The sequence below is a fragment of the Sceloporus occidentalis genome, unplaced genomic scaffold, assembly GCF_023333645.1.
Source record: "Sceloporus occidentalis isolate IW3139 unplaced genomic scaffold, rSceOcc1.0.p SCAF_39, whole genome shotgun sequence".
Lineage (NCBI taxonomy): Eukaryota > Metazoa > Chordata > Lepidosauria > Squamata > Phrynosomatidae > Sceloporus > Sceloporus occidentalis.
In genome coordinates, this window is record NW_028317019.1 from 6357775 (window position 1) to 6383071 (window position 25297).

The following is a 25297-nucleotide window of genomic DNA, read 5'->3' on the forward strand; positions in this document are numbered from 1 at the left end:
ACAAAGTCTGTTCTTCCAAAATTTGTTTAAATGTGTATTTTTATTTCCTGATTAATTATAGGTCAGTAGAAGAAAGTTTGAGTCTCCTGCTTAAAGTAAAGCATGATAAAGAAGGAATCGAATACTGCGAAGTTATGCATATGGTATTTTGACAATAGATAAAAACATAAATGAAAACTGATATTATCAATAAGCTATTGGGATATATTGTGTTTATACGTTTTAGAGTTGAGCATAAAATTTGTGTTTAAAAGCAGGGTTCGCTTATAATATTATGAAAGTGAGCTCTTTGAAAGGCCAAGAAGACAGAAAGCAGAAAGTGGGTCCAAGAAAACGGAAAGATTTGTGACAGTGATGTTATGGATACTGTGTTTGTATAGTTCGTTTTCTATTTTTATGACTCAGAAAATAATAAAGATTATATAAACGTCAAATTTGTAATGAAGATTACTATGTATTGTGTAAAGAAATGGTAATATCTGGGGGAATATGTACAAAGGATTTACATTGAAAAGGGGAGGGAATAATTCCAATTCAAAATAAAATTGGTATAGGTCAAGTATGAAGACAAATAGAGAATTATGGACTCTCATCCATAGGGTCACCATGAGTCTAAATCGACTTGAGAACAAGAAAAGATGTAAAGACTAATTAGCCAGAGATAAAAGAGGATTATTTAAAGAAAGGAGCTAGCTGTCGCTTTAGGTTTGGAAGTTTATTGTAATGTATTTTGCATTTAGAATTATATGTATATATGGTATTCCTATGTATGTTTGGTAATTTAAATGTTGTTCATTTGTTTGTTATAAGTTATATGTATTTTTTAAAAAAATTCATCTTTATTTAAGTTTCCAAATACATAAAACACGACCAATACATAATCCAAATAAAAATTGCTTGTAAAAGCGAATCTGAGTCTTGACTGTCATTTGGGACCCTCTTAAGTCTTCCTTTTCCGTCTTCTGAATCTGAGCCCATTTGAATGTCCTTCGCCTTGAAACCTCCCTCCGAAATATGAAGTCTAGATGTGAATTATTCTTTTACAATTTAAGTCAAAAAAGAAAGAAACTGCAAATTTTTTCATTCGATTTTACATAGAAAATTTGTCTACTTCTCTTATTTCTCTTACTATTTTGTAAGGTTAACAACAACTGAAGAAATATATATTTATACAGATGTTCACATCAATTTCATTGCATGGATCTCTCTCTGTTGTTTTTAATACACACAGCGATTCATTCAATCATCCTCTGTTGACCTGGGATTTATATAAGAAAGCAAAAAGAAACAGAATATGCTTATATTCAGTTTATAACATGCATAGCATAATATTCTTAAAGGTTCTTAAATTTCATTCTCCAAAATCCACTGAGAACAGTAAAAAGAGAGGACTTTGATTAGTCCTCCACTAGCGACAAGTTTAATTCCCATTCTTTTCCCTTATCAAAACTTTCCTCCACTCCTCCTTTCTTCTGCCTTTATCATGATTTTGGGCTATACATGAAAGTCTATCCAATTCCCTGGACTCATTTAGTTTCACATCCAGTTTCCCAAGTTGGTTTCTTATCAGATTTCCATAATTTAGCTATTTCTGTTCTAGATGCCAAAACAAAATAAAGAAAAATTCTCCACATTTTGTTTTCTTCTTTTGAATTTAGTACCGAAGTTATATTCAAAAGATACAACTTTGGGTTCATTGGGAATTTAATTTCGAGTATCTGTTCAATGGAGTCATGAATCATTTCCCAAACTTTCTGAATTTCCTCACAACCCCACCACAAATAATAATAATAATAATAATAATAATAATAAATGTTATTTATATACCACTTTTCCATAAAGGTCAAAGCGGTTTACATAGAGAGGTAAAGGGCACCCTTTTTGTTTTTCCATCTCCAACAGTTTCCGTCTGATACTCTATACATTTTTCCCATTTTCCAGGGAGTAAGGTACCATCTATTCAAGTTATACGTATTTTAATACAATAAAGATTTTAAAAAGAAACCTTCTGGGTGACCTTGGGGAAGTCGCACTCTCTCAGCCTCAAGGGAAGGCAATGACAAAGCTCCTCTGAACAAATCTTGCCAAGAACAACCCAGGATAGCGTTGCCATAAGTCAGAAACCACTTCAAGACACACAAGAAAAACAACGGTTTTTTTAATGGTCAGAACCTGCCTTGTGTCCCAAATCAGGGGAAGCAGAATATTAATGAAAATGGCAAGAATAAGAAGGGGTCCCAACTTCTGAGAGCAGCCCCCAAGCAGCCCTCTCCTGCCTTCCCCCCAAATGCACCTTAGGTCCGTGGGAGAGCAACCAGGGCCTCCCCAGAAGATCCCAAAACCAGGACAGGTTTCATGCAGGAAAGTAGAGGAAGATCGGTTGCAAAAGACATCTCTGGCACATTTTTTGAATGAGGAAGTACTAGAGTATCTCAGATAAGAGCCTGCTCTCTTGTGGCTGAGGAAGACCTCTTGTCTTGAAACGTCCTCCATCAATTCCCAAAGACAGGGATAACAGCACTTTATTTAGTTTCATATCATCTATTTTAGCATGTCACCTAGAGCAGATATATTGGAGGGAGTTTGTGTCTTGTAATTGTTCCTTTTGTTGTTTTGTTGTAGCCCATTCTTAATTATATGTATTGTCATTGTACTGAAGCCTTTGTGTAACTGTACTCACAATTGCCCTTGTTTATATACAGTCATTTTGTATTACTTACATTAGTAGGTTATTCATAGTAATAAATTGAAATTAGTTTTTACATTATCATTGTTTAGATGTTATTCTGCATTACATCAGTATGTTATTCAGACTAGATAAATTGAAGCTGATTTGTGTATTGTAATTGTTCTTTGTATACATACCTTTTCCTCTCATTACATAGCATTACTTTCTTATTACATGTTTCACGTTCACTTAGAATCATAGAATTATAGTGTTGGAAGCGACTACAAGGACCATCCACTCCAACCCCATTCTGCCATGCAGGAACTCTCAATGAAAGCATCCCCAACAGATGGCCATCCAGCCTCTGTTTAAAGACCTCCAAGGATCACTGCACTCCGAGGAAGGAGTGTGTTCCAATGTCGAATAGCCCTCACTGCCAGGAAATTCCTCCTAATGTTGAGCTGGAATCTCTTTTTCTGTAGATTGCATCCATTGTTCAGGGTCCTAGTCTCTGGAGCAGCAGAAAACAAGCTTACTCTCTCCTCAATATGACATCCCTTCAAATATTTAAACAGGGCTCTCATATCACCTTCTCTTCTCCAGGATAAACATTCCCACTCCCTCATAGGGCATGGATTCCAGATCCTTCACCATTTTAGTCGCCCTCCTTTGGACACACTCCAGTTTCTCATTGTCCTTTTTGAATTGTGGGGCCCAGAACTGGACACAATATTCCAGGTGGGGCCTGACCAAAGCAGAATAGAGTGGGACTATTACTTCCCTTGATCTAGACACTATACTTCTATTGATGCAGCCTAAAATCGCATTGGCCTTGTTAGCTGCCTCATCACACTGTTGACTCATGTTCAACTTGTGGTCTACTTGGACCCCCAGATCCCTTTCACACGTAGTTTCATTCATCCAGGTGTCCCCCATCCTATATCTCTGCATTTAATTTTTCCGGCCTGAGTGCAGTACCTTACATTTCTTGGTGTCGAATTTCATTTTGTTAGCTTTGGCCCAGCTTTCTTGTCTGTTCAGGTCATTTTGAATTTTGATCCTGTCCTCTGGGCTTTTAGCTATTCCTCCTTGTTTGGTGCCATCTGCAAATTTGATAAGTATGCCCCCAATTCTGTCATCCAAGTCATTGATACAGATGTTGAATAGCACTGGGCCCAGGACAGAGCCCCACTGGACACCCCACTGGTCACTTCTCTCCAGGATGAAAAGGAGCCATTGTTGAATATCCTTTGGGTTCGGCCGGTCAACCAATTACAAATTCATGTAACAGTTTTCTTGTCCAGCTTGTTTCATGTTTTTGTTTTATATACTGTTTAATTTGGTTAACTGCTATTAAGGGACATAGCTATGAGATTCTATGATATGGGGTGCACTATAAACATTTTAATAAACGAACAGGTATTTCAATCCTATATATTCATATTATCAGACATAACTCCATAGAATGTTAGCCTTTTGGATGCCAGAAGGTTCCTCTCCTTCTTCAGAGCAAGAAGCAACACTTCAGCTGCCTTCTAGAAGATAAAGCAGAAAGGCTTCCAAAACAACTGAAGCCTTGGGCAAGTCACACTCTCTCAGCCTCAGAGGATGGCCATGGGAAACCCACTCTGAAGGAACCTGCCAAGAAAACCCCTTCAGAGACTCCCAAAAGGTCACCATAAGACCTGGAAACAACTGGAAGGCAGACACCAAGAACAACATTGGGAAATAGGTGCAAGCCTTGCCTTGGGAAAGTGTAAAGACTGGGCTCCAGTCAATGGAGGTCTTCTTCAGGCAGTAAAGGGAGGTTTATGCAAACACAGAATGACATCACTGCTACGGAAGGCTCTCTTGACCAATCAGAGAGCAAGATAAAGGTCCTTCTGGAAGCTTCCGTGAGAAGGAGATATAAGGCCTGAGAGACCAAGAGACAGTTGGGGGAATTGTGTCGGTTGGAGAGCGAGAGAGAGAGAGTTAAAGAGCGGATCTTGGAAGTTAGTCTCAGAATTCGACGCTTAGGTTTATTTATTATTTAATAGCTTATATGAATTGAATATTATATACTTACAAATATTGTACCTGAAAGATTCTTAATATCTTGTATGACTTATATTTTAGTTATACAGTGGTGCCTCGGGTTACGAAATTAATTCGTTCCGCTGTCAATTTCGTAACCCGAAAGGCTTTCGCAAGCCGAATCCCCATAGGCGCTAATGGGGAAAAGCCGCTTTTTGGTGCGAAATCGCGCCGAAAAGCACCAAAAGTTTTTTCGTAACCCGAAAAAACTTTCTTAACCCGAAACAATTTTTTTATATTAATTTTTTTCGTATCCTGAAAATTTCGTAACGTGGGTAATTCGTATCCCGAGGTACCACTGTATTTTGTTATCTATAATAAATACCTCCTTGGAGAATCTACTACTCGACGCTCCTTTTACACGTGTCTTGGATCGGTTGATGCTTGGGAAGATCAGTAAAGAAGTAGAAATAAGGTTCCTTAACTGGTCCCAGTTTAGGTTAAGGGAAGTCCTTTTATAATTCACTGGATGGAGGCAGTGGGATTTAAGGAATTTAAGGGTCTGCTGGGCTAAGAGCCATAATGTCTAAATGTCTAATTAGCAATTTGTAAGCCACTCTGATAGCCTTTTAGCTGAAAAGAGGGGCATGAAAACATTATTATTATTATTATTATTATTATTATTATTGTTCTTGTTGTTGTTATTACAGGGCCGCAGTTTGGCTGCTTGGACCACCGGAGATCATCACAGTGAGTCAGTTGGAAAAGCCCATCTCACTCCAGAAAATAAAGGTACTTGAGGAGTTTGCACTCTACGTCTTTCTGTAATAATAGCTACAAAACTGATAATAGCATTTGGGACATTTAGTCTTTTAAAAACAAATAATATAGATTTAAATGCTGCTTTAAAACCTCTTTCCATCTGCCAGCTTTGCTCTGGTTTTGGGGGGAAATGAGAAAGTGTTGGGAGGGAGGGACTGCCAACAGAATTAGGAGATGCATTGCAGGCTATGGACAGTTTGCGGCCAAGTAAGGTCCAAAACACATAGCAGCAATAGTTCAGCTTGAGAGCGCTTTAACTGCCCTGGCCCAGTGCTAGGGAATCCTGGGAAACAGAGTTTATTGTGGCACCAGAGGTCTCTGAAAGAGAAGGCTCAATGTTTCACAAAACAACATTTCCCAGAATTCCCTAGCACTGATCCAGTGCATCCAGAGAGTGACTAAGGAGTGCCCCACTCCTCCACGAAACCAGCTGGGTCCTTTGGGCGAGAAGTCACACTCTCTCAGCCTCAGGGAAGGCAATGACAACTCTTGCCAAGAAAACCCTGCGAAGGGTCGCCATAAGTCAGAAACAACTTGTAAGCACACAACAACAAGACCAGAAACACCACTAACACAAGGCAGCTAGGGAGAAAGGAAGGAAGATTTCAGGAATTTAAGGCTATGTCCCTGCACTCTTCCCCTCAGTCTCTCTCTCTCCCCTGAAGGCCTCAAACTGCCAACTGCCAAGCGCTCAGGCAGAAGCCGCCATTTTCTGGTCTGGTGGCCATTTTGTGTTCTGGTAGCCATTTTGTGCTGCTTGTGACTGTGGGGAATAACGTTCCAGAACCTTCTCTGAGCCTCAGTTGAACAGAGGCCTCTCTTTCTCTCCTGAGGCTCCAGAGTCAGAAAGAGCCAGGCTCCTTGGGCCAAAAGGAAGGAAGTGTGTCTCTTTGTGTGTCTTTTGTGTCTCTTTTCTGAGAGGGTTTTCTTATTACGCAGCTCTGCTCCTTCTGGGGAACATGGGTTTTAGAAGGGATCAGAAATGGGGAGGATCATTTTAATACAAGCTTTATCCTTCTTCTTCACAAACATTGGGCTTTGGCTTCTAAGAGGAGGCTAGTCCCCCAAAAAAGGCCAAAAGTGGCTCCTTTGGGAGGTTTTTAAAGTCTCCCCAGTTTTCTTATTAATAGATTTTCAGGCAAGAAGGAAGGAGACAGACCAGAATAACTCATATTACCAAGAATGAAACAAACAAACATACAAACAAACAACAAGAAGAATAAAGATTAGACGGAAAAACAAACTGCTTATATTTAAAAAATCTAAACCATTCTTAACAGGATAAAAATTCAACTTGGGTGCTTCTATTCTTTTACAACTGACTGCAGAGATATTCCAGTTCTAAAATGTGTTAACTCTCTTGGTTCCATCCTATGGAATCCTGGGATTTGTTGTTTGTTGTGGCATGAGAGCTCTCTGGCAGAGAAGGCTAAGGGTCCAAAGGTAAAATCCCAGGATTCCATAGCACTGAGTGGTTAAAGCGGACGAAGGGCCACCTGCAGCTGGACTGGCCCCCCTGAGCGGTCAACACCTGACGTGGGTTGTGGATGATGGCCACTCTTAATATCAATATTAATATCTTTCACTATTGGTTGTAATTAAGGAGGGGATCAGGTTCCTCCTTTCAATAGCATCAGGAAAATGTTTAGGTGTTGTTAAGGTTTGGAAGTCCTGTATGGGGACTTTTTGTGTTATCACAGCCATTGGGCGCCATCAGGAAAACCTTTCTTTAGGATCAGAAATCCTGATTGGGATCCCTTCCGACTTTGGGGCCCTTTCATCCTCCATTTTGGGTTTCCTGAAGGCCTCAAACTGCCAACTGCCAAGTGCTGAGGCAGAGGCGGCCATTTTGTGTTCCGGCAGCCATTTTGTGCTGCTTGTGACAATAATAATAATAAAAATAAAGCATTTATTTGTATCCCGCTTTTCCTAGAGATCAAAGCGGTTCCAGAACCTTCTCTGAGGCCTCCGCAATTGAATCGAAAGGTTCCTCTTTCTCTCCCTGAGGCTCCAGAGAGTGAAGGAGGCCAGGCCTCCTTTGTGCCTCTGACCCTCCATTTTGAGAGGAAGGAAGGAAGGAAGGAAGGAAGGAAGGAAGGAAGGAAGGGTCCAGTGCGGTCCAGTGGGGCCAATGAGGAAGGGGAGGCAGGGGTCCAGGGCCAGTGGGGAGTCTGGGCTTTGGGGGCTGGGAGTAGGGTTGCCATAAATGAGGAGCTCCGAACCGGGACAAATGTTGGACAAGGCTTAAAAATGTAGGACCATTTTTTTTAAAGGTCCTACATTTTAAAACCTTGTCCTCCTCCTCCTTCCTGGCTTGGGAGGAAGCCTCGGCCTCCTCTCAGGCCGGGAAGGATGCAAGGGCTGCTCCTCATCGCGACGATCACCGCAGTGGGAAGCAGCCTCCTCCCGGCCCCCACTCCCTTTCCCAGCCTCTGTGGAGGCTTGGGCCTCCATAGGGGCTGGCAAGGAGGGAGGAGAGCGCCCGTGATTGCCGTGATCGCGGGCGGCCCCCACTCCTTTTCCCGGCCTCTGTGAAGGCTTGGGCCTCCATAGAGCCCGGGAAGGAGGGAGGAGAGCGCCCGCGATCGCGGCGATCGCGGGCGGCCCCCACTCCCTTTCCCGGCCTCTGTGGAGGCTTGGGCCTCCATAGGGGCTGGCAAGGAGGGGGGAGAGCGCCCGTGATCGGCGCGATCACCGCGATCGCGGGCAGCCCCCACTCCCTTTCCCGGCCTCTGTGAAGGCTTGGGCCTCCATAGGGGCCAGAAAGGAGGGAGGAGAGCGCCCACGATCGCCGCGATCGCGGGCGGCCCCCACTCCCTTTCCCGGCCTCTGTGGAGGCCCAAGCCTCCACAGAGGCCGGGAAGGAGGGCCAGGGCCGCCTGTCATCGCGGTGATCGCCGCGGTGGCAAACGGCCTCCCCCTCCTTCCTGACCTGGGAGGAAGCCTCGGCCTGCTCCCAAGCCGGGAAGGAGGCGGAGGCCGCCCCTCATCGCGGTGATCGCCGCGGTGGGAAGCGGCCGCCGCCTCCTCCTCCTCCCTGGCCTCGCTGGGGCCCGGGAGGGAGCGTCTCCGCGGCTGGAGCTCCAACCGCGGAGAGCCCTCCCAGGCCTCAGCAAGGCCTTGGAGCCGCCGCGGCGGCTGAGGTGGCCGCGGTGGGCGGGGCCGTCCCGGTTTGGGCGCCAAACCGGACTGGGACCGGGATGGCACCGCCCAAACCGGGATTGTCCCGCCCCCGGCGGGATATGGCAACCCTAGCTGGGAGAGAAAGGTGGGAAAGAGACCCTCCCTTTGGGCCCTAGCTGGGGAGGGTCCCACCGGTCCTTGCCTCCCCCTTTGGGAAAGGAGACCCCCTCAGCCCCCTGGACTCACTCCTGCCACTCATTCCTAGAATGGCTGGGACTCAGAGGAGTTTCCTAGGCATTGTCACCTTCTGCCCTCCATGGCCATTGGCACTGACCTTTCCCCATTGCCTTCCCTCCCTCAGCCCTGTGGACCTCCTCCTCCTTCGCACTCAGAGCAACCCTTCTCTACGGCTGAGGAGACGGCCTCTGACCCAGGGAAGCTCCGGCCATAAAGGACTGCAGAAGAGGCCTTTCTGGGGCTGCAGGAATCAGGGTCTTTGTACTGAAGGTAGGCCTTTACTCCTGGAGCTGAAAGAGGAGTTATGTGTAAACGCTTCAGTCCAGGATTGTGTGGAAGGGCTGCAGCTGAGAGAGTGAGCCCATGCTTTGCAGGCATAAAGTCCCAAATTCAGTCTCTAGTAGAACTGTCTTCCCAGAAGTTGGAAGTGAGATTTCCAGACCCCAGACACACAATGCACCAGTGAGTCCTTTGTGTGGGGACTGTGTGTGTATGTGGTGTTTGCTAGAGTTTTATGAGGTATTCGTTTCACTGCGTTTATAAAATGAGTTTACATACATCTTCACTTCCCTCAAATGAGCATAATCCACGGTTCAATGTTCAGTCATAAGCCTATACATTTATAGATTTTTGATATTTCAAGTGCAACATATTCAGCAGTGTGCATCTTTTTAAAAAATGTACAAGGAAAAGTGAAGAAATTGTCATTTTGACAATAGATCCATTCAGAAACAATGCACACAAATGTACATGCCTCAATTTCTATGCGGCTTTAGCAAACAGAGGGAGGAGGTGCATACTTCATGCTCCTGCTATGAGTGACATAATAAAAACAGCAGTTAAGCTTAGAGAAATAGTATCATCTACAAAAATGAAATAATTATTTTGACCAGTGTCTAAATGGGGAGGGGGCCATGATGAGGGGAGGCCATGGGTCAGATCTCTAAGGTAATGTAGCTCTTATGCAGCCCAGGAGCTACAGCTTCTCCACCTGGGACATAAAGTAGGTCCTCCCGCTCCTCCTCTTTGTGAAAGAGAAGTCATGATGATACAGTGACTTTGAGTGCTATAGGGTTTCTAGCCAAACCAAGCCTAACCCTTGTCTCTTTTCTAAGGAACTTCATCTTGGACACCTTGTACACGGATTTGGAGTGTCCTTTGTTAGAAGTGACCGAAGTGCAGGGCCACCAGGATCCCCCTTCCCACATGATGGCCAACACAAAGGCCAAGCAGAGGGAGCTGGGCTCCAACAGAAAGAGGCTTCAGAGGTACAACAGCTCTTTGGTAAGTTGCCATCCTGACTGTTAATTTCATCTGTATCTGGGCCAGCTCATGAAAGCAACCAGAAAACATACTGTCGCAGTTTGGCAGAGAGAGTCCTGGTTAATCCTCTATCACCTCATTTTTTGAGGGGGCTTTGAAAATGGCCTATTTCACTCCTCCTCCTCCCACTTTCCCCCTTCTCCTCAGGTCAGTTCAGTTGCTGCATAATGTGTTCCAAGTTCAAAAGAGTGTGTGTCCCATCCACTCAAAAGAGGGGAGACGGGAGGAGGGAAGGGGGCAGGATCTTTCTCTTGCCAGGAGTCGGAGCAAAAACAAACTTCTGTACGCTTCCTCGCTTGTGTGATCATTATAATTAACAACTTTGGCCATCTGGACCGCCTTCTGGTGTTGCTTGTCCACATGAGTCTTTCTTTCCCAATCTGTGAAATGCTGGGGGATATGGAAGAATATATCTGGAGCTAAATTGAGGGTGGGCCCAGTGGCCCTCAAGCCCAGAGTACTCCCCAGAACTGTTTTTTAAAAAGGAAATTTGCCTCTGAAATTAGGTGAGATATGGCTAAATGATTCATTGGTGACTAAATGTGCTATACATGTTGACATAGTCAGTATCTTAATCAATCAATAATATTCCAGAAATGGCCTAATTTATATTGTTTATCATATTTTATATTATATTGAAAGAATTCGAGACAAACTGGATCTCAAAGGCTGTAGCTTTTCCTTGCTTAGCAGAATTTAAAGTTTATTTCCTGGACTGATTTCTGCAGTGTTGAAATAATATTTGCAATGCACCATGTGCTTTCCTCCCCTTTTATTAGTCTTTTTCTGGATGAGGGCTATTTTCTGTTGCAGGTGACCTTTGCGGATGTGGCTTTATATTTCACTGAGGAGGAATGGAAACTGTTGACAAAAAAGCAGAAACTGATGTACAGTTCCGTGATGATGGAGAATTATGAAAATGTGGCCTCTGTGGGTAAGGAACCTGAATCCATTGCCCTTCCTGTGAAGACTGAGGGCCCTTTCATAATTCACTGTCAGAGAGCTATGATTCCACTTTAGAATTATAGGATCAAAGAGTTGAAATAGACCACAAGGACCATCCGGTTCAATCCTCTGCCATGCAGGAACAGACATTCAAAGCATCCCCAAGAGATGGCTATCCAGCCTCTGTTTAAAGACCTCCAAAGAAGACTCCACCAAACTCTGAGGGAGTATATTCCACTGTTGAAGAGCTCTTACTGTGAGGAAGTTCCTCCTAAAGGTTAAGTGGAATCTCTTGTCCCTGTGGCTTGCATCCATTGTTCCATGTCCTTTTCTCTGGAGTAGCAGAAAGCAAGCCTGCTCCATCCAGAATATCACATCTCTTCAAATATTTGAAGAGGGCTGTCATATTCACTCTTAACCTTCTCTTCAATAATCTAAAAATACCCAGCTCCTTAAGTCATTCCTGCGAGAGCATGGTTTCCAGACCGTTCTCCAATTTGGTTTCCCTCCTCTGGACATGCTCCAGCTTCTCAACATCTGTTTGAATTGGACACAGGATTATTACAAGTGAGCCCTGACCAAAACATAATAGAGTGGCACTATTAGTTCCCTTGATCTTGACACTATACTCCTATTGATACAGCCTAGGATCACATTGGCCTTTTTAGCTGCTGCATCACATTGTTGACACATGTTCAACTTGTGCTGTACTACGATTCCTAGTTCCCTTTCACACGTAATTTAATTGTCATAACAACTTCCTGCAGAATCGTGAAATTTCTAGTTTTAGTGAGGCACTATTGTTCTCCACTTTGTAAGGTTTCTAAATATCCAATCCTAAACTGCCAATTCTGGAATGTTGTGGGACGCAAGCGCTATGCTTTTAGGGGAGTTTGGTACTTAGCTCAATAGAGCAAAATAGTTTCACTGGGGCAATAGTGACCTCTGGACTCAGCCAATCTATAGCAGTTCCTGAATCAAACAGATCTTCAGTGGGATTTGAAATAGGTTTTTGTGTTTTATTTAGTGGGAAAGCAAAACACACAGACACATACATATAAGTGTTCACGCACACACGCAAGAACTAGGTAACAAAGGTGGGCGTGGTGAATAGATGTAAGGCTTTGATAATGGTGATACGTTATCTATCCAGATCTTTATTCCAACTGTTGAGGATTTGAAATAAGGAGAGGTCAGTAGTTCCCATGACAATTGGGGTTGGTGAGTGCATTGAGGTGTTTAGCCATGAAAACAAACAGAGTGTCTATCTGTAACTGGACTGACACCGAAGAACAGCAAGTCGGGGCTGATAGTTATACTGAAATTGGTTTCTGCTTGGGAGCAGAAACTGTGGGTTCAGAAAGGTTTATATCACTTTAGAATATTTCCTTTGTGGGGGAAGAATGGTGTGAAACGAACTGAATGCAATAGGTGTTCGATGCAAATACCTCAGACAAAAAGGATTAGCTCACCGCCTCTCAGATTCTTGTTGGCTCTGAATTTTAATCGCGTTCACAAGCCAATGTACACTACAATCTGAGGGTGATGCACCCAGATACAGCTCAAAAATATCATAGCAGAGTACGGACGCAAATATCCAGATATAGGCATTGGCAATGCAATGACCACTTTTCACACTTAAAAATAAGTCACAAACACAGTCGATTTCATCGAAATCCTTGGAGGTTCTCTATGTTGAGTTGCAAAATAATACAAATATTTGCAAGCTCTCCTCTCCGACTTCCATCAACTTCACCATCCCTTGTACACACAACTCCTATCCCATTCACACCAATCCTCATGTGAGCTGCATACTGTATTGGTTGTGAGTCCTCTCCTGGTGCCAAACAGCATGAAGCATCCTCTGCAGTTAGCTTGCATCATGTCTTAGTCTCTGACTCAGCATTCAGTGGCCGTCTCACAGGATATGATGCCACCTGTCAATCAAAGTATTTTTGCACATGTTTAATTGATTTTTTTTTCAACAGTCCTTTGACTATCTTCTTCTACTGATTCCCTCAAGGCGGTCCCCATATGGTCTCTTCTTTGCTAGCTCCTATGAGTAAGAATGCAACTGTTCAATGGATTTAGGGGCATAAGCATCAGGGTCATGATTAGGTTACTCACAGCAACTTTATTAATTTAATCTCTAAGAAGGAGGGATTAATGAGGGCTAAATCATGCAGTAACACCCTCCTCTGTTAAGTCTGATTTTCAGTCTCATCTGTAATTGTCGTTCTTTATAGAAAAACATTTGAGTCATGAGAGAGTCCACACAGGAAAGAGGTCACAACAATGCAAGCATTGTGGGAAACATTTTGCTTACAAGTCAATCCTAGTCATGCATCAGAGAGTCCACACAGGAGAGAAGCCATACAAATGCCAGCGTTGTGGGAAATGTTTTTCTCGGAAGTCAATCCTAATGATACATCAGAGAGTCTACACAGGAGAGAAGCCATACAAATGCCAGCGTTGTGGGAAATTTTTTTCTTGCAAGTCACACGTAGTGTCACATCAGAGAGTCCACACAGGAGAGAAGCCATACAAATGCCAGCGTTGTGGGAAATTTTTTTCTTGCAAGTCACACGTAGTGTCACATCAGAGAGTCCACACAGGAGAGAAGCCATACAAATGCCAGCGTTGTGGGAAATTTTTTTCTCGTAAGTCACACGTAGTGTCACATCAGAGAGTCCACACAGGAGAGAAGCCATACAAATGCCAGCGTTGTGGGAAATGTTTTTCTGAGAAGTCAAACCTAGTGAAACATCAGAGAGTCCACACAGGAGAGAAGCCATACAAATGCCAGCATTGTGGTAAATGTTTTTCTTCAAAGTCAGACCTAGTGAGACATCAGAGAGTCCACACTGGAGAGAAGCCATACAAATGCCAGCGTGTGGGAAATGTTTTTCTCAGAAGTCAATCCTAATGATACATCAGAGAGTCCACACAGGAGAGAAGCCATACAAATGCCAGCGTTGTGGGAAATGTTTTTCTCAGAAGTCAATCCTAATGATACATCAGAGAGTCCACACAGGAGAGAAGCCATACAAATGCCAGCGTTGTGGGAAATGTTTTTCTTGTACGTCACATATAGTGTCACATCAGAGAGTCCACACAGGAGAGAAGCCATACAAATGCCAGCGCTGTAGGAAATGTTTTCCTCAGAAGTCACACCTAACGGCACATCAGAGAGTAGACAGAGGAGAGAAGCTACACAAATCCTAACATTATATTTGTCAATAACGAATACAAAAATATATTTTTTCAATCCAGCAGTGCAAAGAAAAGGCCCTTGTGATCTTATTTGTAAAATTTGTCTGTCAATATGTCTCTATGTTTTCAAGTTGGATTTTGTTACGTTTAGGTTTTAATTGCCAATAGTATAGACAATTGCTTTGGGTTGTCGATTGGGCTGGGGATTGTGGGTTGTGGTATTGGTTAGGTAGATGGGAGGTTGGGATTTGTTGCAGCTGGTTAGAATAGTTATGGGAATTATAGCTTTTGCAATGTGTGGGATTTTGGCTTAAGAAAGTTGGGGGCAGGTATTAACAGAAAGGGCTAGATTCTGGGACTGGCAAAAGGGGGCCTTGTTATCTGTGGGGCAGAGACTGTGGGAATTGGAGGTGGGGGCTAGGTTTGGAAGAGGGTCATGTTTTTGGTTTTAGGGGTTTTAATGTATTGTTTGGATTGGAGTGGTCAGTTCTGGCTTAAACACTGAATTTCTATGTCTTCTCAATAAAGTTCTTTACTGTTTCAACACACTGGACTTTGATGCACAGAATTTCTGAATTTGCCCAAAACTGACCCTTTCTTCTCTCCTCAGTCCTCAGCTCCATTCCGAGCCATAAGAACAGCACAGACACACAGACACAAACATACAGGATACACAGAGAGAGCTATATTTCCAAAGCAGAGCCTTCCTTTCCTACCTTTCCCTCCTGAGTCCAGCACTGCACCTTGGCCTCCATTGCGGTCTCCTCAAAGGAAGAAAGGAGGGAAGGAAGGGGAGGCCACTGAACCCCGGCGCATACCTTCTTTCCCACAAAGGCCGCCAGCGGAATAAGCAGCAGCATCTAGGACCTGGCAATCCCTGCGCATGCTGAGGAGGGGCCTTTGGGACTATATGCGCCTGCACAGTCTCAGCCCCAGAAGCCATTGCTGCCCTCACAGTCTGTTCTGAGGGAGGGAGAGAAGTGGGGAGAGCCCTTGTTCATTCAGAGGAATGGCTGGAGGGGAGAAGCCCCTCTTCTCCCCCCAAAGAAAGGCTGGGGTCCTGCAAGGCCTCCTCTCCCTCTTTCCTTCCCTGCCCCCTCCTTGGGGGATTCCTTGGGTCCCGGGTACTAGGGGAGTTGTTATGATAAATGAAGGCCGGTGGGACCCTTGGAGAGAGGCATGGCCATGGAGGGGAGGGGGATCCAAAGGTAAAAAGGTCTTTGAGTGGCCCCCTCTCTCATAGAAAGTGGGGCTGAGGAGAGACCGTCTCTTCTGATGCCTCATTTGGGGAAGAGTTTTGTGCCAAATAGAAAGCATTGCACAGGATAGGATTCAATAGCATTTTTCTTGGGGGAGGGGAGTTTTCTCTGGAGTCCTGGGGGAGGGGGCTCTGGGGAGGGGGAGAAGAGCCAAAATCCTCTTAGCCAAAGCCAAGAGGAGGGAGACGGAAGGACCTCAAAACTCTGGCAATCCCCTGTCAACCTGGGAGCTAGGCTTAGAGACCCACAGGATCCAGATTGGCATCCTCTCTCACATACTTCACAACAACCCTGCAGAGGAGGACCAACAGAGAGACCCACAGCCCCAGAAACATCCCCCCCAGTTCTGGGAGCATACTGAAAGGCCTTTTGACCCCCTTGAAGAGATGTTGTTATTCTTATTCTTATTATTATTTATATTCCACCTTTTTCAATGGAATCAAAGAGGATTACAGTAATAAAATAACATACAATTTAAGAAATACAATTAAAATTCCAAACCCCCAACCCTTCTTCCAATTATAAAAATATTAATCAACCTTTAAAAATCCTATTAAACAGCAAGAAAATTTAAAACTTTCATAACACAATACAGTAAAAAAGTTTTTTGGGGCAAGAAATGAGTCGTTTTCTGAAGGAGAGGTGAGAGGGCAGGAACGATATACATCAATAGCAATTTCCATCACACTAACGATGACAAGGGTAAGGGTCAGGAGGAGGGGGAGGCAAGTCAATAGATCTCATCTAGTCTGGAAAGAGGTCCGTCTTAATAGCCTTCCTAAAGGCTTCCAAGGTGTTAATAGGACGGATTTCATCCGGAGGTCGTTCCAGAGTGAACCAACACCTTGTATCTTGTCCAGAAACTAATGGGCATCCAGTGGAGGGATTTAAGAACCGGTGTAATGTGGGCAGTTCTAGAAGAGCCCGTAACCAACCTGGCTGCCATATTCTGTACCAATTGAAGTTTCTGAACTTGGGACAAGGGTAGCCCCATGTAGAGTGCATTACAGAAGTTGAGCTGAGAGGTGACCTGCGCATGTACTACTGTTTCAAGGTGTCCCTGCTCCCCGCCCCATGTCTCCAAATGATCTCACCCAGCAGCTTCATGTAAATGTTGAATAGCATTGGGGACAGAATCACGCTTTGAGGGATGCCTGACTTGAGCTCCCTCTTGGACGAAGAACTGTCCCCAAGTGACAGCAATCTGCCCGAGATGTAGGACCTGAACCACTGGAAAGCAGTGCCCCAATTCCCAACTCTCCCATATGTTCCAGAAGGATACTGTGGCCAATGGTATTGAAGGCCGCTGAGAGGCCTTCAATAGCACCAGCAGGGTCACACTTCCCCTTTTCAAAGAACTGTCGATGCTCAAACGGAGATCACCAACTAAGGCGACCATGGCCATCTCAACTCTAAATCCAGTTTGAAATGGATGTAGAAAAATCCATTTCTTCCAAGACTGCTTGGAGTTGAATGGAGACTGCCCTCTCCATTACCTTGCCTAAGAATATTAAGATCCAAACTGGCCTGTAATCGTTTCTGTCCAGAGGGTCAAGGGAAGGCTTTTTAGAAGTGGTTTAACCACCGCCTCTTTGAGGCAAGATGGAAGACATCCTTCCCTGAAAGATGCATTAGTTATATTTTTAGCAGCATCTTGATGTTATCTCCCCACTGGACGGCCAGCCAAGACGGGAAAGGATCGAGATAACAAGTCGTCTTTTACATACTCCCAAGGAGCTTGTCCACATCCTCTGTACTAATGACTAAAATTGATCCAGAATAACAGTATAGGCAGAGGCTCTGGATACCTCTCCTGTCGCCTCTGTCGTAAGGCCGGCATCCAAATCGGCTCTTATCTGAGAGATTTTGTCTGCGAAGTAGTTATTAAAAGCATCACATCAGGCTTTTGTAGGTTCTAATAAAGAGTTCAGGGTTCTGGAAGCTATATATTAAATGGGACAGTGTTGAAAAATATGTTGTTTGGCAAATGGGTGATATAACCCAAGAAAAAGGTTTAGTTCACAGAGACTGGAAGAATCTTAAAGTAAAAGTTGAAAGAATAGATGTGTATATGCAGAACATGTTCACGTCTATAAACTTCGCTGTCAAACATACTGGTGGCGACCAGATGACAGACAAGCGTCGGTGGGACCCCAAAAGCCATCAACCACCTGGAAAAGGAGATTCAACAGAGGGAAAAAGACCAAAGATTGTGATGAACTATCTAGAGAACGGGATGATTTTGATAAGGGACACTTTACGGTCTCCAGAAGAAGATGTAAAGATTGCTCAACGCCCTCAAGGAATGTGGTCCAGTGAAACAGGAGGAAGCAAGGACTTTTTACTAGATGAGGTGTTAAGTCCACAGCCGGTAAAAAGAAACACATGGTCAGTTACAAGGACTGATCCAGAGAAGACTCCTAAAAAGGACAAGGATATAATTGAGTTGATAGACTAGAAAACCAATATATTGTAGTTTGCCATTAGTATAATGGAAGATGAAATGTTTTCAAAACCATACTGGGAATGGGGCAAAGTAGTTGGAGATGATGTTCCATCAATAAGAGAAAAGGGTTAAAAGATTAAATATGTTTGATAAAAACATTTAAATGGAACATATAAAGATCTAAAGTTGGGAAAAAGGTTATTTAAGTGTTATTAAAATATTAAAACCCAACAAGTGATAAGGGATATGGTTATAATATGCTAAACTTATCAGAAAATGATGGTAAGTTGTTATAACAGGTAGAACTGATATTAGACATATGTTTAAAAGGGGAACATACAGGAAAATACCAAAGATATTTAAGTTGGAAATGGTTATTGATAAAACAAGTATATGAAGTATATCACATGTCTAACCTGATGTGTGTATAATGTTATATATAATGGGTAAGTATAATTGATAACTGGGAGTTCCTTGGACCATAGAACCGTTTGGTTCTGTGTCTCAATGAACCTATTAAAGGGGGGAGGCGTCTGACGGACTGACTTACAAACCAGCCAATCAGAAGCCAGAGACTCTAAGCCAATCAGGTGCTGGCTGAGGAGTTTGAAGATTCCGCTTGGCAGTTGGGTGGAGTCAGTTAGGGTTTGCAATCCTGAGGGATGAAGCGGGAGTTCAGTGGGAGATAGTGATAGAGAGGATGGGAACAGTAGAGTCCAAGAGAGGACTGGGTTCCCATAGTTCCTGAGGGATGGTTACTTAAGGAACTGCTTTGTCCAGAGAGGGACAGGATTAGTTCTGGAGAGTCTGGAGAAGAGAGACTCAGTGGAACCAGACTCAGGAAGAGGGCCTTGGCTTACATCATTTCTCGAGTGATAGTATAGCCTGCGTGGAGGAGTTGTTGTTGTTATTATTATTATTATTATTATTATTATTATTATTATTATTGAGTTAAAACCAGACCTATATATATGTAACAAAAGAAGACATAGTAACAACTCCATCTCAAAGATACCTTTGCCTATTCTGTGTTAAAAATAAACTTACATTCTTGTTTAACCAGCCGCTTGGTCTGTGTTTTAAAATCCATCCACACGACTGTCCTTCAAACACCCAAAGAAGTGTCAGGTCAAAATAGAAGAGAGGATTGTGAATCGTTACATCATCTATTAGAGATTTAAATCTGATTCTAGGTTTTTTCCTGCCCAGATGGATTTTTGCAGGTCCTTCTGCCGTTCTAAAAATGGTTTGTCATTAAGAAGGATAGGTATAGTCTGAAATGAAAATAGTAATATAGGAAGTACGTTCATTTTAACTGCCGCGATCCTAGCCAAGAGGGACAGGTTGAGTTTAGCCCATCTATTGAGACCTTGTTTGATATCACCCCATATTTTCTCGTAGTTGTTTTTAAAGAGGTCTCGGTTTTTAGAGGTGAACTCAACACCTAGATATTTGACCTTTTTTCTACTTTAAAGCCAGTCTCCTCTTGTAGATTTTCCTGATCATTCTTTTGTTAAATTCATTGGTAAAATGTTTGTCTTATCCTTGTTAATCCAGAAACCTGAGTGCTGTCCATATTCCTTTAATTTATAAAGCAGGGGATTAACACTTTCTATTGGGTCAGATAAGTATATCACCACGTCATCCATGTATAGTTTAAGTCTGTACTCTTCCTGTTTTATTTTCAGGCCTTTGGTCTTCTTATCTTCTTTAATGCTAGTCCTCAGAGTCTCTAAAGTGGCTTCAAATAACAAAGGTGAGAGGGGTATCTCTCATTACAGGTAATGCCTTCGCTTTTCCCCCATCAATAATAATCCTCGCTGTTTGTTTTCTATAGATTGCATCTATCCAGCTGATAAAGTTATCTCCTAAAACCATTTTTCTTAAGGTTTCCAGCATGAAGGTCCAATTAATTTCATCAAACGCCTTTTTGGCATTAAGAAAAATTGTAGCTGCTTTTTAATCTATTTTCTACTCATAGATTTCTCTAATATCTAGTAAATTCCTCGTGTTGTTTCTAAGGTGCCTTTTTTGGAGGAAGCCCATTTGGTCTCCGTTTAAGATATTTTGTACGGTTTTAAAAAATCTTTCTGCTAAGACCATTGCCAAGATTTTATAATCGTTGTTAAGGAGAGAAATCCTTAACAGCTCCTTACTTTCTTTAGGAATCAGTGCAATATCAGCTCTCTTCCAAGAGTCAGGCGTTCTTCTTTGTGAGAGTCTATTCATGATTTCTACAAGGGTTTAATTAGCTCTTTCTGTAAGCTCTTGTAATAGATTGCGCTTAGGCCATCTGGCCCTGGCGCTTTGGGTGCCTTGGTTTTACTGATTGCTTCTAGCACCTCAGGAGCCATTATTGGTTTATTAAGTTCGATTCTCTGTTCTTCATCAATCTCTACTATGTCTTTTCTGTCCAAAGATTCTTGTATCCTCTCCTGGGAAATATATTCTTCTTTGTATAGATTTGTGAAATATTTATATAAACATTCTTTCATATGTTTTTGGTTGGAATAAATCTTGTCCTCTTCTTTAACCCTTGAAAAGATTTGTTTCTCCTTTCCCTTTTTCAGTTTCCTTGCTAACCATTTGCCAGGTTTATTAGCATTCTCAAAGTGTTTCTCTTTGATGTATCTTGATTATTTCTCCTGGTCTTCAATTAGCCACATGGATATTTCCTTTTGAATCTTCTTAATCTGTTGTTGAATCATTTTGTTTTGGGGTTTTTCTTTAAGTAATCATTCCTTATCCGTTAACTTTTCCCGTAGTTCTTTCCAATTCTTTTCTCTATTTGTTTTCCTTTCGTAAGATTGTTTCACAGAGAAACCCCTCATTACCGCTTTCTTTGTGTCCCAGACGATCTCTGGGCTGACTTCTCCATTCAGATTTTATTCAAAGAAGGATTTAAGTGGGTTTGTTTTTGCTTTATCTAGACTTTTTCCATCTTTTAACAAAGTCTCATCTAGTCTCCATATCAGTTCCTTAGGTTTACTCTTCAAAGAGAATAAAATTGGATTGTGACCCAATAGGATTTTTGGTAGGGTTTCTCCTACTTCCACCATTGTGCTAATAGTTGGGGAAGTCAAGAACATATCTATTCTCAACCAGGATTGATGAGTGTTTGAAAAGAACGTAAATCCTTAGACAGACCATACTTGATTCTCCAGTATCTTCTAATGCAAAGACTTCTTTTAATTCAAAGAAAGATTTCAGTAATTTCCCTTGCTTTAAGTATATTTAGTTGTCTGCCTTTCTATCTATCTGGGGGTCTATCACCCCATTTCAATCTCCCATCATTAAGGTCCTATCGCACATATGGTCTGGCATTTGTTTTTTTCAATTTTCCAAAGAACAGGCCTTTATTTCCTAAGGGTACATAAACTCCCACCATTAGGATCTTTTGGTCTTGTAAAGTAACTTCTACACCAACCAAGTATCCATTGGGGTCTGAGAATACCTCTTTCGATTCTCATTTATCCTTTACATAAATCACTACACCCTTTTCCCTCTTTTTTGAGGCTGCTATGTATTCTTTCCCCAATTTGGCTTTTTTTAACAATCTTATATCCTCTTTCTTCATATGGGTTTCCTGAAGGCAAATTACATCAAGTCTCTGTTTCCCTTAATAATGGAAAAGTTTACCTCATTTTTGGGGTCTGTTAATTCCTTTAACATTCGATGATAGGATGTCTGCCTTTTCCCGTTTCATCCTCATATTCTCCATCTATATCTTCCTCTCTTGTGTTTGGATCTGGTTTCCTAAGCAATTCTCCTTCTTCTGTTTCTTCTTCTAAGCTCTCTTCCTCCTTTTCCTCTTCTCCTTTTCCCGGGTTTTTTTCTTTCTTCTTTCTGACTGTCCCCTTTATTAAGTTCTTTTTCATTCTCATGTAGAAAATGTCTTGCTTTTTGTACGGAGTTGATTTGGTATCTTTTTTGCTTGAATTAAAAGATAGGCCCTGAGTTAGTTCCCATTTGTAGTAGATCCCATTGCTGCGCAAAACCTTACTCAGTGGTCCATATTCCTTCCTCTTCCTTAACAGTTTCCCAGAGATATCTTTAAAGAATAAAATTTCATTTTCTTCCATTTTGAATCTCGTATGAAAGTTTTGTTGTAGAATTGCTTCTTTCATTTGAGTCCTAACAAAATAAATGACGATATCTCTGGGCAGTCTCTTCTGTTTTGCGACCCAGGAGCTTACTCTAAACATCTTGTCCACCTCAAGGAGAAAAGGTTCATTATCTAGGTCCATAAATTCAGCCAAGGCCGGTATTATCCTTTTATATAGATCTTCGTCCTTCTGTTCAGGAAGACCTCTTATTCTAAGACATTGCTCCCTAAATCTTTGCTCTAATTTAATTTTTTCTGCTGTATCTTCAGTATGTTCTTCTGTTAATCTCTCTATCTCTTTTCCCAATTTTTAATATTCTTCCTCCAGGAATGTCACTCTTTCCCTGGTTTGTGTTAATTCTGATGTTATCTTTTCCAGAGAGTATTTATGTTAAGCAACAGGGTGGACATTAAACCAACAGAATCCCCAGACTTTCCCTAGTCTTTAAGCTGAAATAAATACATTCGATGTGGTCCATCTTATGGATAGGTATCCTGGCCAAAGCAAGATTGTATGCATGGACCAAAGTGACGTCCCCTTACCTGCTCACTGACGGAGAACCCGACTGGTAAGGCCTGAGCCCAGGAGGCTGAGCTATCATCACCCAGCCAGGTCTCCATGAAACAAGCCAGGTCAGCCTCTTCATCCAGTAGGAGATCATGGACTATGTTTGTTTTATTTTTGACTGACCTGGCATTACACAAGAGCAGGGAAAGGGTCTGTGGCTGGTTTGGTATGCTCTCCAGCCCTTTTGGGATAGCAAGGTGAATGGAAGGGGAGAGAGATATCTGTCAGGGTCCTAATTGCAGCCCCTCTTGCAACACAAAAGGCAATACTTTGAAAAAGGAACAGCTTGTAATGAAGAAGATACATGCAACAGAAGTGACTTTTATGTCAGGAATGAAAGAGAGTATAAACTTATCACTTTTATATCCATATCAATTAACTCCACTCCATTAACCAATAAAGCTGATTAATTGGATAGCCCTTTCCCGCACAGCGTTCTCCCACCCTTTTCTGCTCAGTGTCCTCCCATCTGGGATTCTGGCAGCTTTTCTAAAAACAATTAAGCTCTCATGTGCCTTATCTCAACCACTGCATCTGTGGCCTTGGACCACAGAACTCAGCCACACAACAGTTTTAATTAACATTATGGCTTAACGATGTGTGTGTGTGTGTGTATAATGAAATCTCATCCATCCCAATCTAATATGATACCATATGAAAATATAATAAGCATAAATCCATAACAACATAATACAATATAAAAATACCAATAATTCTCTATGTTCCCCCTCCTTTTACAGAGACCAGTCTTTTAAACTCTGTTTAAGCCTCTGTTGGGATGATTCCCACACATTCCAATCCTAGCAAACAATCACATTCTTTAGTCATGATCTCCTTACCTCTTTCTAGTATCTTTTATTAAAGCACATATTAAGTCATACTATTTTAACCCACTATAAATCCTGTCTATCTTGACTCTAATTTAAACCTAAACCTATAACACTTATGGCATGAATCCCTAAATGCATGAATGAAGGGATTCATGACATATTGTGACTTCAGGCTGGTGCTCCATACCTGAATGGGACTGGCCCATTGTGATCTCAGACCAATGCTCCTTGTCTGCTGCCATGAGATGGAACCATTGTGAATTTAGGCTAATGCTGATTACCTGAAGGATTGAGATGTGACCATTTTGACTTCAGTCTGATGCTCCTTGGATGAAGGATTGAGACAGTACTATTGTGACTTCAGGGTGGTGCTGTATACCTGAAGGATCGAGACTGGCCCTTTGCAACCTCAGGCTCATGCTACTTGCCTGAAAGATTGAGATGGGAGAATTGTCACTTCAGACTGGTGCTGTATACCTGAAGGATTGGGACTGGCCCATTGCGTGTCAGAAACAGGGTATAAGGGTTCTGTCATAAAGGGTAAAATATTAGAGTTTGATTATTAGAGTTAAAGTAGGAGTTATAGTTGTAGTTCATAGTAGGTAATGTAGAGTGATGGGTCATAGAAAGCATGTAGTGGGAAATGTTACAAAGACAGATGGAGTGGCTTTTAGATGAAGGAGGGCGTTTGGAGAGGGGCTGGGGCTGCAGTTGGAGAATGGTTATCAAGGAGGAGTGAAGCTGGCTTGGGAACACTGCTCTTCAAGGTAAGGCTGTCTGGGAGAAGGGAAGGGAAGTAAGAGAACCTTGGTATCTATGTAACCTCCCCTTGTGTTGCTTTAGCTTGGGAATTGGGGGCTGGCTTAGGGAAGGGTTGAGCAAGTTTCTTTGGACCCCAGACTTGTCTTGGGAACACCGCTCTTCAAGGTGAGGCTGTCTGGGAGAAGGGAAGGGAAGTAAGACAACCTTGGTATCTATGTAACCTCCCCTTGTGTTGCTTTAGCTTGGGAATTGGGGGCTGGCTTAGGGAAGGGTTGAGCAAGTTTCTTTGGACCCCAGACTTGTCTTGGGAACACCGCTCTTCAAGGTGAGGCTGTCTGGGAGAAGGAAGGAATCTCAGGAAGAGTTAAAAGTTGAAGGAATTGGTTTCAATTGTTTTGAATATTGACAAATTTAAGAGAGAACATGATGTGATTTAAAAGAATGGGGACGGATTAAAAAAATCTGAATGAGAAGAAATATTAGAAATTAGAGAAAACAAAAAGGTATGATGGGCAAAATTTATAAAGTATTATTATTGTGGGACACGAGGCAAGAAACAGTGAAAGAAGTAATGCTCAGTTGGGCAAAGGACACAGGAGACGCGATTGATTACGATAAATGGGAAAGCATATGGAAGAAAGATATCAAATTTACATTGGCACAAAGCTTGAGAGAAAACTGGCTGAAAATGTACTTGAGATGGAATCTAACCCCAATAAAAATAGCCAAAATGTATAAGAAAAGGAAGAATCTATGTTGGAAATGTGAAAAAACATCAGGCTCCTATTTTCATTGTTGGTGGAAATGCGGAAAAGCGAAAGAATACTGGAGGCAGATAATAGATGCAATAAATACGATACTAGAAATTACACCAGAAGAAACCCCAGGATGAATGTTATTAAGGATGTTGGAGGAGAATACAGATAAGAAGCATGGGAGGATATGGATGTCTATGTGAGCTAGCGCCAGGGTTTATACGC

The 25297-nt window shown here is 42.4% G+C and overlaps 1 protein-coding gene and 1 pseudogene across 1 annotated transcript in view; both read left to right on the forward strand.

The window, feature by feature from the left end:
- LOC149290483 (uncharacterized) overlaps window positions 1-25297 on the forward strand; it is a 426035-nt gene that overhangs the window by 69023 nt on the left and 331715 nt on the right. The gene's annotated exons all lie outside the window — the stretch shown is intronic.
- LOC149290487 (uncharacterized) overlaps window positions 13557-25297 on the forward strand; it is a 29058-nt pseudogene continuing 17317 nt past the window's right edge.